Source organism: Bicyclus anynana, chromosome 22 (assembly GCF_947172395.1).
Source record: "Bicyclus anynana chromosome 22, ilBicAnyn1.1, whole genome shotgun sequence".
Classification (NCBI taxonomy): Eukaryota; Metazoa; Arthropoda; class Insecta; order Lepidoptera; family Nymphalidae; genus Bicyclus; species Bicyclus anynana.
Genome location: NC_069104.1, coordinates 8,103,504 through 8,117,146, shown reverse-complemented (window position 1 = coordinate 8,117,146; position 13,643 = coordinate 8,103,504). Strand labels below are relative to the sequence as shown.

General features: G+C 36.1%; 1 protein-coding gene across 7 annotated transcripts in view; it reads left to right on the top strand.

The window, feature by feature from the left end:
• Positions 1 to 13,643, top strand: part of LOC112054339 (uncharacterized) — a 105,515-nt gene that overhangs the window by 18,301 nt on the left and 73,571 nt on the right. The window contains exon 1 of one of the 7 annotated variants that reach the window (XM_024094095.2): positions 11,473 to 11,801. The exons of the other annotated variants lie outside the window; for them this stretch is intronic. The gene's annotated coding sequence lies outside the window, so the exon portion shown is untranslated. Of the gene's footprint in view, positions 1 to 11,472; positions 11,802 to 13,643 lie in introns of those variants that run through there. 7 annotated transcript variants of the gene reach the window in all.

Sequence of the window (13,643 nt, the reverse complement as noted above, 5' to 3'; positions counted from 1 at the left end):
GTTAATGGTTAACCTTTGTGCTGGGCAGACATAACGATGAGGAAATTCTTGGGATTTTGCCATTATGAATGGGGGCGATTTTATTGGCGCAAACTTGTGCGAAATATCTGTAGCATTTTGATGCTATATATTATATTATTCTAATACTACAGGCACCGCGCGGTTTCACCCGCGTATTTCCCGTTCCTGTAGGAATACGGGGATAATATATAGCCTATAGCCTTCCTCTATAAATGGGCTATATAACACTGAACGAATTTTTCAAATCGGTCTAGTAGTTCCTGAGATTAGCGCGTTCAATCAAACAAACAAACAAACTCTTCAGATTTTGATATTAGTATAGATTTGACGGCCTCCGCGGCGCGTTGGATTTACAAGACGGAGGTCTTGGGTTCGATCTCCGGCTGCGCCGATTGCGGTTTTCTTAATTGGTCAAGGTCTGGCTGGCGCAAGGCTTCGGCTTTAGCTATTTACCACCCTAACAGCAAAGACATACCGTCACCACAGGTACGATGTCGTATAGAAACCGAAAGGGGTGTGGATTTTCATCCTCCTGCTAACAAAGCACTCCGTCTGCAAAGGAACAATTAACCGCTAAATGAAGATAATATAGCATATATTTTATGTGCTAATAGTTGCGACGTTTCGAAATAGACATCTTCTTGTAACCTATATCAGTCTATCCCCACCCTATTTTAGTTAAACCAAAATGAATGCGAGCTTCATAGACTTGGAAAAGCGTCAAAACTCATTTGGTACATTGGTATTTAGGTGACATCAATGTCTATGAGAACTTGACTTTCTGGGCTATCTATCGCAACAGCGGTGCTATATATAAATCGCTCCGTCCTTGAGTCGCCTAAAATAGTTAATTAGTAGAACTTTTTCAGCACGCGATTCTTAATTATACGCGTCTACCCCTGGGAGCTGTCATAGCCAAGTGGTGACTTCTGACTTCGAGTCGAGGGGCGTAAATTCAAATCCGGTCCGGGTATGCGCCTTAAACTATTCAGTTATATGCATTTTAAGAAATTAAATATCATTTGTCTCAAACGGTGAAAGAAAAACATCGAAAAGGAAACCTGTTCTGAGATTTTTTTTTTAATTTTCGACGTGTGTGAAGTCAGCGTAGTGCTGTGGTACTGTAGTAGAAGTAGAAGTACTGCATTAGCTAAACCCCTCGAATTCTGAGAAGAAACTCGTGCTAAACATGGGTTGTTAATGATGATGATGATGATTTAATTTTACGCATCTACACCTGTGAAATATAACAACAGAGAATTAATGAAATTTATTAAAATATTGTATTTAACCGACGGACGACATGAAATACCAAGATGTACCGAGCAGTGCGTCGTGCGACCCGTTCGCGGTCGCAGGTCGCGGTCGCGAGTTGCGGTCGCCAAGAACGGAATGTTACCTTTAGTGTAGGTACCTACTGGCTACCACTAAAAAACTATTCTTTATTCTATTGATCGGTTTGAAGTGCCAAAACCAATATGGAGTGCCGTCTTAAATTATAGAAGAGAGCTTGTGATTTTCAGTCATTTCATGAATTGAATTAAATTTAAATTATTGTCATTTGAATCATTAAATACTTAATAAATAATTTGCATGCCAAATTGGCAAGATACATTTACCATCTACATCTACCGACCACCTGCATATATAATGCATGTATCTGCAAATAAATAAATTGATTGATTGATTGATTGATTGATTGATGGATTGATTGATTGATTGATTGATTGATGGATTGATTGATTGATTGATTGATTGATTGATTGATTGATTGATTTATTTATTGAAGGCTGAATGTTTTTCAGCCCATGTTAATACCATACCATAGCATATTATGTACCTAAGTAGGTACGGCAGCCAATTATGGAGTAAGGACCGTGGCTTTGGAAGATAGCAAGTTTCTAGGGTCCCAATTCTTAATTGTCCTCCCGCTGAGTTGCGAACCTCCTTTATTTTGAGAGTCAGTCACCAAAACGACACACGGAAATTTCGCTTGTATTTTTATTACAATTAGTTTGTAAAAATGTTCCTTAGATTCCGGACTATTAGTTTTCACTCTGGTAAACAGATAGGTGACGGACAAGTTCTTCTCGAATGTTTTACTTTAAAGTGTTTGCTGTTTATCAATCAGAGGGCCTAGTGGCAGTTTGATATTGTTACTATCGCGTTAACGTAAACGCGAATTTCTAAGGAATTGAAACAGCGCCATCTAGTGGTGTTTCAATTCTATATAAATTCCCGTTTACGTCAACGTGATAGTAACAGTATGAAAATATTGAAAACTCCCACTAGGCACACAGATGAGAGTGACAGGAAATCGATTACTGGCTCAATGCCTTTAGTGACAAATCCGATGACGAATTCGAAAGCACGTTGTAGGCCTACAAAACTGATCGACTCTTGATAAGTGTACAGTCCACGACAAAAAGCACAGCCCAGCTACATATTATATTTAGCAGGGATATATTTAGACTATATACACGCCAGAGAAAGACAAAAAATGGATGCGTTCGAGATATTGTCTTGTCGAATGTAACGTATACCGTGGACTACCAAACGCATTTGATCATCATCATCATCATCATCAAAAAATATTCGGCTCAATGCTGAGCTCGAGTATCCTCTCACAATGATAGGGGTTAGGCCAATAGTCCACCACGCTGGTCCAATGCGGATAAGCAGACTTCACACATGCAGAGAATTAAGAAAATTCTCTGTTATGCAGATGACGTTATGATCTTTAATTTCTTAAAATGCACACAACTTTAAAAGGTGGAGGTACATGCACCGGACTGGATTCGAACCCACACCCTCCGGAATCGGAGGCAGAGCTCATATCTACTGGGCTATCACGGCTCTCTTCTCTTTCTCTAATATTTTAAGAAATTAAATATCACGTGTCTTAAACGGTGAAGGAAAAACATCGTGAGGAAACCTGCATACCAGAGAATTTTCTCAATTCTCTGCGTATCACAGGCTACCATCACAAAAAAAAACATATTTTTTTCCTTTATAAATATCGATTCCACCTACGGTGTACGGTACAAATGTCGGTTTCATTTATGTTGTACCAAGAATGTTCTAGATACAGACTACAGAGTACAGTGCCCATAATTACTATTGTTGACACCGACTATACTGTTTGTTCGATGAGTCCAAGTAGGGTCATTACTATTCATCGCGTAAAGGGGTCAGCCGTCGATTCGATTTCCACCATCTTCATTCATTCGAAGCACGCGGTGACATCTGGCGTATATTGCTACTTTCGTTCCCTTCACTTATGCCTTGTACTGTACTTAGTAGTATGTACGTTATATTGCGTTTAAGTTTCTTTAAAACCTCTTTGCTTATTGCCTATTGATAAAAAGTGTCTTATCCTTCTAATATTATAAACGCGAAAGTTTGTATGGACGTTTGGATGTATGTTTGGATGTTTGTTACTCTTTAACGCCGCTACAACTGAAGCGATTTGATAATAGAGTTTACTCTGGATTAACACACAGGCTTTTTATCCCGAAAAAAACCATGGATTCCCGAGATTTGCGAAAATCGATGATTTTGATGATATGAATGTTTGTTACTTTCACGCCTCGACTACTGATCTGAATTGGCTGAAATTTAGTATCGAGATATATAGCATGGATTAACACATAGGCTACTTTTTATCCCGAAAAAATCCATGATTCCCGAGGGATTTGTGACAAACTAAATTCCACTCGGACGAAGTCGCGGGCGTCCGCTAGCTTGTCATAAAAGTTATCGATTGCGCAGTTTTATGATTGTGCAATGTAGTGCAAATCTGACGTAGTGCCTTTAAAATTACTAACACTAAGGACAATTTCCTAGTAGGTCTATTATTAAGGTTTACAAGACCATAATTCGCAATAAGGGAAGACAATTGTTTAGACACTTTATATTTAACAAGAATATTAACATTCCAGTCCCCACATAAGACACAGTTTTTTTTAGTTTTAATAACATTTAGTTTGCATAGAAATAAATCTAATTTCTTAAAGAATAAATTTATACTTTAATCTTTCTTAAATCAATTTCTTAAATTTCAATTTCTTAAATCCTTTTCCAATATTTATTTGCCTTAAAAACTTTTCTATATCTTCTATTCTTCTTCATTTATGTACACGAAATTTTCTTTTGTAAAGAAGTAGGAAGCTTTAAATGACCGCGTGGTCAAATGACCGGGCGCCGTTTTTGAAGGTAAATCTTATGTTTACTTATTTTAACACAATGATATTACAATAACATTAATGGAATATTGAAATATGAACTATTTTGTTAAAAGTCACAAGAAGATGTAGCACAAAAATAAATAGTTTTGAAATTATCGACCGCTAAACTTCAAAATCGGTCAAAAGACCGTCGTCCGTCTTTCTAGTGTTAATGGGGAATAAATAATCTCTTTTTAATTATAACTTCCAACTACCGAATATTGTATTTCAGAAACTTCCCGTCCATTGCATTCGTTATCCAATTACGTGAAATGTTTGCAGTTTGTTAATTACGTCGCTATTTGCAGGATTCTGTTTATAGTTTCAATTTAACATGTCAATGCTGCAAATGGCTCCGTTGTTTTGGATCGCGGCGGTTTCAACTCAAATGTATTATTTATTATTGATGCAGAAAATACATTGTTATTTCTAACCGGATATACAAATATTGCAAGGAAGTTAAATACTTTTAAGGTTAAGTTATAGGTAATGTAAGTTATACCGATAATATGGTTTTGGATTCAACCTTAAAGCATTGAAAAGCTTTCGTCAATTAATTTTTGTGACCTTATGGTTGATGGTGCAACCATAAATTAAAAAAATGTGAGATTTTTCGGGACACCTGGCAGATGTGAAACATCGACATTATTTTGTAAAAGTAATATGCAGAAAAGAACAGATAGAAGAAACAGAAGGAATACGTCTACAAAGCTATGCATTGTATGTCAACAGCCTACAACGAAAGTTAGTTTTAGCCCTCATTCGCACGAGAGTTTTTTACAAACGCTGTCGTGTAAAAAGTACAAAAAGTATATTTGTGAATGCATTTGTTGAATTTGAACGCTCCGAACGTCTGTTAAAAAGCTCTCAGAATCAGAATCGTTTATTTGTGAGAAACATTAAATTTAGTTATACAAAGATGTTCTTATGTATTAGGTATGTTAATAGGTATATAAATGTTTAATTAATAAAATTAAAATTATATAACTTAAAATTATATGACATTAATATTATCGCCGCGTTGCAACTACTTGGGGTACGAACGTCTTCAGTGTGCTCGTGGCGTTCGAGCTGTCTACATCTCTTGTTGTGTAATTCTTTATGGGTTACTTGAGATAGGCGGAGAGAGTGACTTGAGTGGAAAAGGGGAGTGTTTGTTAACAGTCAAAGGATTCTCGTTTTTTAACCATTCGCTGCCCGCGAGTATTTTATCGAAAAGCCCGTCTGCGTTGAAGAAGCCGACAGTCAGGGAATGCGGTTTTAATGTACCGTTATGAGCCATTTAAAAAATCTTTATATTCCTCTATCGCGCGGAGCATGATGATACTGTGCTCGCCTATTGCTCTTAGTTTACTTTATATTTTTTTACATATCACGTAACGTATACCGGGCGACCGGTCGTCCATTTAGGAGTTAAAGCTTAGCGTTTGTTATGTTCTGGGGTCAAACGCATGTCTGTACACAAATTTTACCACACCATTGCCAAACCTACACCAGACTTCCAAAAATAGACAAACTAAACAAAAGTCAATAAAAATGGTACAAAGATTCCGGAACAGTATCGATTTGGCACACTTCTCACTTGTTTTTGAAACAATGAGCCACTTGTCGCCGCCCGAGCGTGCCGGGCCCAGCTAATTGGTAAAAGTGAAGCTTTTACCCAATAAGAAGGCCAAACAAGACAATACGAACGTTTGTGAATCACCGGCGATAATAACAGAATCTCGAACAGTTATTCAATGACCGGTATTAGAGCTCCCATAGACACACAATTGTAAGTTGGCCGATTATACGAATATACGAAGAGCTGAGTTTACGAAAAGCTATAGTGAGATATGCTAGCTCGCACATTCACATTCAGCTTCTGAAACCAAATTGTACAATTCTTGTCGTACCGTAAGTCTTTGTATGTTAGCAGACGAACAATGTTAAGTTGGTCGACTATAGGACGATTAAATTGCATACTTTTGTAATTTAATTCGACAACATTTTCGTCGTCATTAACTCATATTCGGCTCACTGCTGAGCTCGAGTCTCCTCTCAGAATGAGAGGGGGTTAGGCCAATAGTCCACCACGCTAGCCCAATGCGGATTGGCAGACTTCACACACGCAGAGAATTAAGATAATTCTCTGGTATGCAGGTTTCCTCACGATGTTTTCCTTCACCGATTGAGACACGTGATATTTAATTTATTAAAATGCACACAACTGAAAAGTTGGAAGTGCATGCCCCGGACCGGATTCGAAACCACACCCTCCGAAATCGGAAGCAGAAGTCATATCCACTGGGCTATCACGGCTCTCATAGGTACATATGACAATATAATTGTGTTAGGTTATAATTAAATAATGTGATAATGTGGAGATTGGAGCTCGCACTGGATAAAAAACCTGTATTGCAAGACACCAGGCCCTATCTCCGCACCTAATGAGTTAATAGTAATCCTAACAATAATAACAAAAATTGTGACGTCAACATTTTCGTAACATTCTTTAATAATATTCGTTAGGGTTAGCGTAAGTCTCTAAAAATGTTTGTCAGCTCAACGATTCAGTCGACCAACTTACATTGTGTGTCTGCGGGAGCTTTAAATGTAGGCCTCGTTTTGTTAACGAATTAGCGAATCTTACGCTTTTATGTTATTTTTTCGTTTTGTAACACGATGCTGCAATGGTGCGTGAGATTAGAAAGTAGCAATTTCCTGTTGAGATAAAAGATTTGCTCCACAAAATAGATATAAAAGATAAACAAACTCTGCCCTATTATACCAGCTTTTATTCAGCTTTAGTTGGTAAGTGTGTCAAATATTGGAAGTCGAATTAGAACTACTACCTACGTTCCATTACACTCAAGGTATAGGTAATGGCACCTAATAACCCAATCTTTAATCATATGGTACTATGATAGCCGGTCTAATGATGCAGTAGGAAGTTTACTATATAAATTTTTAAACTAAATATAATAAAACCATCGAAACACCCTATTAGAGCACTTTTCCATTTTTTAACCGACCTCCAAAAATGAGGAGGTTCTGCGTTTGGCTGTATGTATTTTTTTATATAATATTTTTTATATAATATTAGTGAAAATGTGAATTTCACGCGGACGACGTCACGGTCGTCCGATAGTGTATTTATAAATTTATTTCCTATTTACTTTTGTGTTAATTTAGTCTACAACACTTTATACAACACAACCAATACAAACTGAGTAATTGAAGCACCAATTAGCTCAACAATGAAAATGCGATACTTTTTCAGCCTATCATACAAGTAGGTTTAACACTTTCGTCTGGGAGTAAAACATTATTTTCGTAAGCCCGCCAAACTGAATTGGAGCAGCGTGGTGGGTCTAAGCTTCTATTAAGGGAGGGAGGCCTGGTCGGGTTTATTTTAATCAATACTAATATTATTATAAAGCTGAAGAGTTTGTTTGTTTGCTTGAACGCGCTAATCTCAGGAACTACTGGTCCGATTTGAAAAATTCTTTCAGTGTTAGATAGCCCATTTATCAAGGAAGGCTATAGGCTATATATTATCCCCGTACTCCTACGGGAACGGGAACCTCGCGGATGAATCCGCACGGGCGTCAGCTAGTAATACTATAATAGACTGACAGTTATCAGGATTGGTTGGATGGATGCAGGCGGCTCAGTATCACGATGTCCCTACAAAAGGCCTATGTCCTGCAGTGAACGTCCATCGGCTGATATGATGATGATGATGATGAACAGAACTTCTCTAAAGCTACCAAGCTACCATTTTAGACAATCACTTAACATCAGACGATATAGTAGTCAAGCGTTAAGTTATAATTATATAAAATAGACGGTTTGAACACAAGATCTTTATACAGAGCGTCTGTACGTATACCCACCCTTAATGAGATCTAGTTTCCACAAAGAGACGGAACTTAAGATTGTTATATACAAGTGCTCTAAGATAGCAGAGGACAGACAAGAGCTGGGTTCAAGATACACAATCCTTAATTGCAGCGCTTGGTAAAATAAACAAGATTGAAATTAAATTTAAATAAATTATTATACCACTAAAGTGTTTTTCAGATAGCATGGGTACGGTGACAGTCGCCTGTATGTCGTTCATAATACGTACGTTAAGAGTGAAACGAACTGTCACCCGCACCATTCACAAGAAACGAAGTGTATCAGTCCGTAATCTGAAATATTTTTAACAAACAAAGCTTTTAATACTATAAAACTAAGCTATTTAGTGTATATAGAAAGTGGAAATTTATTACTTTTTCCGAATTTCAGACTGAAACAAATTGATTTTTATCCGGTCTGGGTAACGTTGGGGCTTGTATTCGTCGTATTCGTCGCTTTTTCGCGGAGAATAGCAGAATCTATACTAATATTATAAAGCTGAAGAGTTTGTTTGTTTGATTGAACGCGCTAATCTCAGGAACTACTGGTCCGATTTCAAAAATTATTTTAGATAGCCCATTTATCGAGGAAGGCTATAGGCTATATATTATCCCTGTATTGTTATTCCTACGGGAACGGGAACCACGAACCACGAAGCGTTAGCGATCGTAGAAAGAGATATTTTCCGGGATCGAAGGTTTGCTCTCCAAGACTTGTACATATTATGTTTTCTGTGTCCAAGATACAAAGGTAACACCATCGATTTCCCAACTCCGGATTGCTATTGACATTTTCTTAAAAGAACGACGTTCAATATTTCTAAGCCTCACCACATAATACGTAATGGCCTGAATCAGGACTCGAACCTAGGATGTCACGATCCGAAGTCGCATAGGCCAAGAACTGAATCAACTAGTTTATTAGTATAGCTTAGCAACTTCGTTCGTAATATTCCCGATGCTACGCGCGGGCCGGGGGGCGTGTAGCGATGCATGAAAAATCCACGACTAATACATCTCACTTTCCCGCACAATTTCACACCCGCGCAGTATTTCTCCCCGTCGCCCGCATATCATGGGAGTGTCATTAACAAACTTGCCAGACTATACACACTACTTCAAAGTTCTACGTAAAAGCAATGTGAGCAAATTGCTATGTGATCATTAACATCAAATCAGAGGGCAATTTATTGCAACTTAGGTGCACTCGGCTATCCTTAACGGGTAATCTTGATGGGAATACTAATTAGCAATTACTTTAATGCTGGCATAGTGTTAGGATATTAAGTTTTCTATGGGTGTGTTATAATAATTGAGAAAGGAGATGATCCATTTCAGATCCACTCTTGTACCCCGTATCATTAAAATTTAAAAAATACAAGGATTTTATTAAAAATTAATTAAGTGAATAAATCTAACTAAATTAAAAGAAATACTTAAATAAAATTAAAACCCAAGTTTTTGAGTTATATCAAGATGGCCTTAAAGCAACTTTAACATGACAATTGACATCAAACGTCAAATTGACTACTGCATTGAAAACCGTCATTAATCCGCCATTAATACCCATATTATTGTTGCATTTCTTGGGAGAGAATGAATATTATTTCGAAATAATTAAAGTAATAGTTAAAAAAAAATATTTTCTTTTATTTCCGCCAGGGTACAATGACTGATCCTGGGCTCCATACAATTTTGGACCATCTCCTTGGACGTAAATCAAAACCAAAAAAATCCTATTAACCAGACCCTTAAAAGCTTTAGCAATTTCATCTGCATCTGCCAATCAATTGAAAAATACTATTAAATTGTTAACTCTTAAACTAAAAAAGGCTCTATAGCTCAGCGGTAATTATCTCCGAGGGGTAGTGGTTCGATCCCCTGGTGGACTATTGTCGTACCCACTCCTATCACAGTTTTTTCTTCCGACTAGTTGGAGGGGAAAGGGAATCCTACTAATATTATAAACGCTAAAGTTTGTATGTTTGGATGTTTGTTACACTTTAGCGCCGCAACTACTGAACCGATTTGGCTGAAATTTTGGAATGGAAATAGATTTTACTCTGGATTTACACATAGGCTACTCTTTGTCCCGAAAAAATACATGGTTTCCCGAGATATGCAAAATCTGAAGATTTTGATAGTATGAATGTTTATTTCTCTTTTACGCCACGACTACTAAACCGAATTAACTCAAATATTAAATAGATATAGATTATAGCTAGGATTAACTTATAGACTACTTATTATCCAGGAAATAAATAATCATAGTTCCCCCGGATTTGTGAAAATGTCGCGTGCGACCGCTAGTACTTATCATATTTAAAATATGTATATGGCAAATATCGTATAAATATCGTAAAATAACGGTCTTCTTAGCGAGTGGGAACATGATTTTTTTATGATATCCTGTAAGAAAAAAAAAATACGATTTAAGCGACTTTAAAAATGGTTTAAAGGAGGTTCTTAATTCGACGCGTATTTTTTTTGATTAATGTTTATTACCTCATAATTTTGTTATTTATTAATAACCAATTTGATAATATTTTGTTTGAAAGCGTTATTTTTTTTTGTATTAAAATAATTGAACGACATTGGACACAATGAAAACTGAAAATATAGCTTTTATACTTTAAAAAATTAAGGGCCTCAATCTCGAAGCTTCTTAAAAAGCTTTTATACATGAACAAATTAAGGGTCTCAACCCTTGAAACCTGCTACCTCTAAAAGCTTTTCAAAAATAGTTTTATGAGAGTTTCACGTCTTTTTTTTTGGTAATTTTACACAAAGTCCTGATAGAGGATTAATATAATCTTTTGTTAAAATATAGATTCATTTGATTATAATAGATCTGAAAATCGTATATTTGTTATTCTGGCATACAAAAATGCGCCAGAAAGATCGTCAAAAATAACTTTACGTAGTCATAAATTACATTCTGACAGAAAGTCAGTAAACGATCCAAGTGACCTGTCCCAACCGTTAATGTTTCCAGTATTCAAATTAAAATTAACGTTTTCTCTTCAAACTTGCGTATACGTACCCATAATACGTGATACCTCAAAGCCTTAAAGCCTCCGTCTTTTTCACTCTGATGGAATTCAAATTACCTTATCGGCACGCGGTCGAGTACAGGTAAAACCAGTATTACATTGTAAAAATGTAGATACGCTAGGCTTTGTGGGTTTTTGTAGGTTTAGATGACAGTTTTCATTAGTTGCATTATAGACGTACCTCGTGTACCGGTGATGACGTATGTCGTGCATCTCTTTTTATCTATAGTAATTTCAGTATGTCTATCGCGTTTACTCATCGCCCTCCCACTCCGTAAAGTAAACGCGCCCGCGCTAGAACGTTTGTACTACAAATTCAACAGTCGATTCAGTAGCGGGCGGTCGCTTACATTTTTACGCGATTTATTTCAAAATTTCACGATAATATCACTAACAACTTGAGTGAAAACTTCAAAATTATGACTTAAATGAAACACCAAACCGAAGCTTACCTAAATAATTATTAGTGCTGCAAAAAGTGACCACTTAATTAGATTAAAGTTTTTTTTTTTTCAATGTTTTGTGTACAGTGCACAGTGGATGGATAAAAGTACCTTTTATAGCAGGATAGCTTGACAAAGCGGTACTTGGAGGATTTGATGCCACCAGCGAAAAAGGTATGAGACTGAGAAACCGGCTTACAGCTAGGCTGGTTTGCAGTATAATTTTAATCTTTTAGAAAAAGTTACTAGTATTTACAAGGTGCAGCTAAGTCTGTAATTTAAAAAAAAAACTTTTTTTTATTGGTTTACTACAAACTAGTTATTAAGATCTCATCTCGAAGTGGTAGCGTGCTTTGTTGAAACAGGTATATACTCTTTTCAACATATATCCCTTCTTTTTTTTCGGCATCTAGTTAGAACCTTAAACTATTTTTATATGTCGGTAGCTAGATATGGCCAAAGCCACCGACAAGGTTTGATCCTCGAAAGGTGAACTTATGTCTTACCCACTATTAGCAGTTTTTACTATTAATTAGAGGAGCACTGGGAATATTGGACATAACAAAAAAATATGCGGTGTTTTTAAAAAAAATGTTTTCAAAATATGAACAAATGACCGAAAGTTAGAAAGTAATGTTACAATAAACCTATAAATAACGCCAAAAAGTCGTCAAAATCTACAATTCTCTTTGGTCACGTAAAGTTTAAATATTTGTGTAGAAGAAGCGGCTTGGTCTGTGTGTCGAAGGCACCCTCGCGGTAATTTTAGGGCCAGGTGCGAGTTCCACAGGTGGATTTAATTTGAATGTGTTTAGTTTTTTAATTTGAACCTATCTATTCGAGTGAACCAACCATGTTTTTGGTTTATTTTGCCTTTTTTACATATCTTTTATGATCTCAATCTATACTAATATTATAAAGTAAAAGAGATTAGTAGTTTAACATACGAATCTCTCGAATTAACTACCTACTAACTGTAAAATTTGCTGATAAATCTATCAATAGGCTTAATGACATTATGCTATATAGGGTAGGTATTATGTATTATAATGCGGGCACTTATAGCGTAAACCTATATTATACGACAAAGTTTGGTTGATTGCATTGTTTGTAACTCCAATACTGTATAGGTATAGATCTAGATAAAATTTTGCATAGAAATTGTCTAGAATAGTATCTACTTATTGGAAACGTACCTATGAGTAGGCTACATTACGTACGTTTTGGAACGAGATTTATGTGGGTGAAACCGCGGGGCACAGCTAACTATTAGTATAGGCAACTATTTCACGTGAGAATGTGATATTTCTTGATTCCTACTTAGTCACTAAAAATAGAAAACGTTTAAACAACTCTGTCACATTTGCAATATTCTAATGGATTTTTAATTCCTTAATGACTCACCTTTATGACGGATCAGAAAACACCAAGATGCGAGAAGAATAGACGAATATTCAGTACGGTGACCATGATTTACTGATCTTAGCGTTCTAAGCGTAGCAGGCAAATGTATTTCTCGTCTATCTGTATTATACTAACGAATACATAACAATTATAAAAATTTTATTTATTTGTTTGTTGGGTTTGCATTTGTTATGTTTACAAATTTTTTTTACAATACGGTTTTTCCTATGGCTTTCACAGATAGAACAAGCAAACTCTAAAGTAAAATGTAGGTCTTATGTATTTTTTACTTCTGATTTTTTATACTTATTTGACACAAAAAAACAAATTAAAAAAATAATAACCACGTTTTTTTTTCAAAATATGACCAATATTCCCCTTTCCACTCTAACAAGTAATCGAAAATCTTGTGTTTAGAGCGAGTACGACAATCTGTTTGAATCGAACCCCAGACCTTTTGGATTTAAATTCAGTTCTAAAACCCAGTCCAGTCAGCTTAAAAGTTTATCCAAAATTTCGGACTGTCCTTTAAGTTTCAGGTTGCATGGTTGCATTAATATAGCCTTGCCGTGGTCGATGTGTCATCGACTTTGTCACATAAAATAATGACAA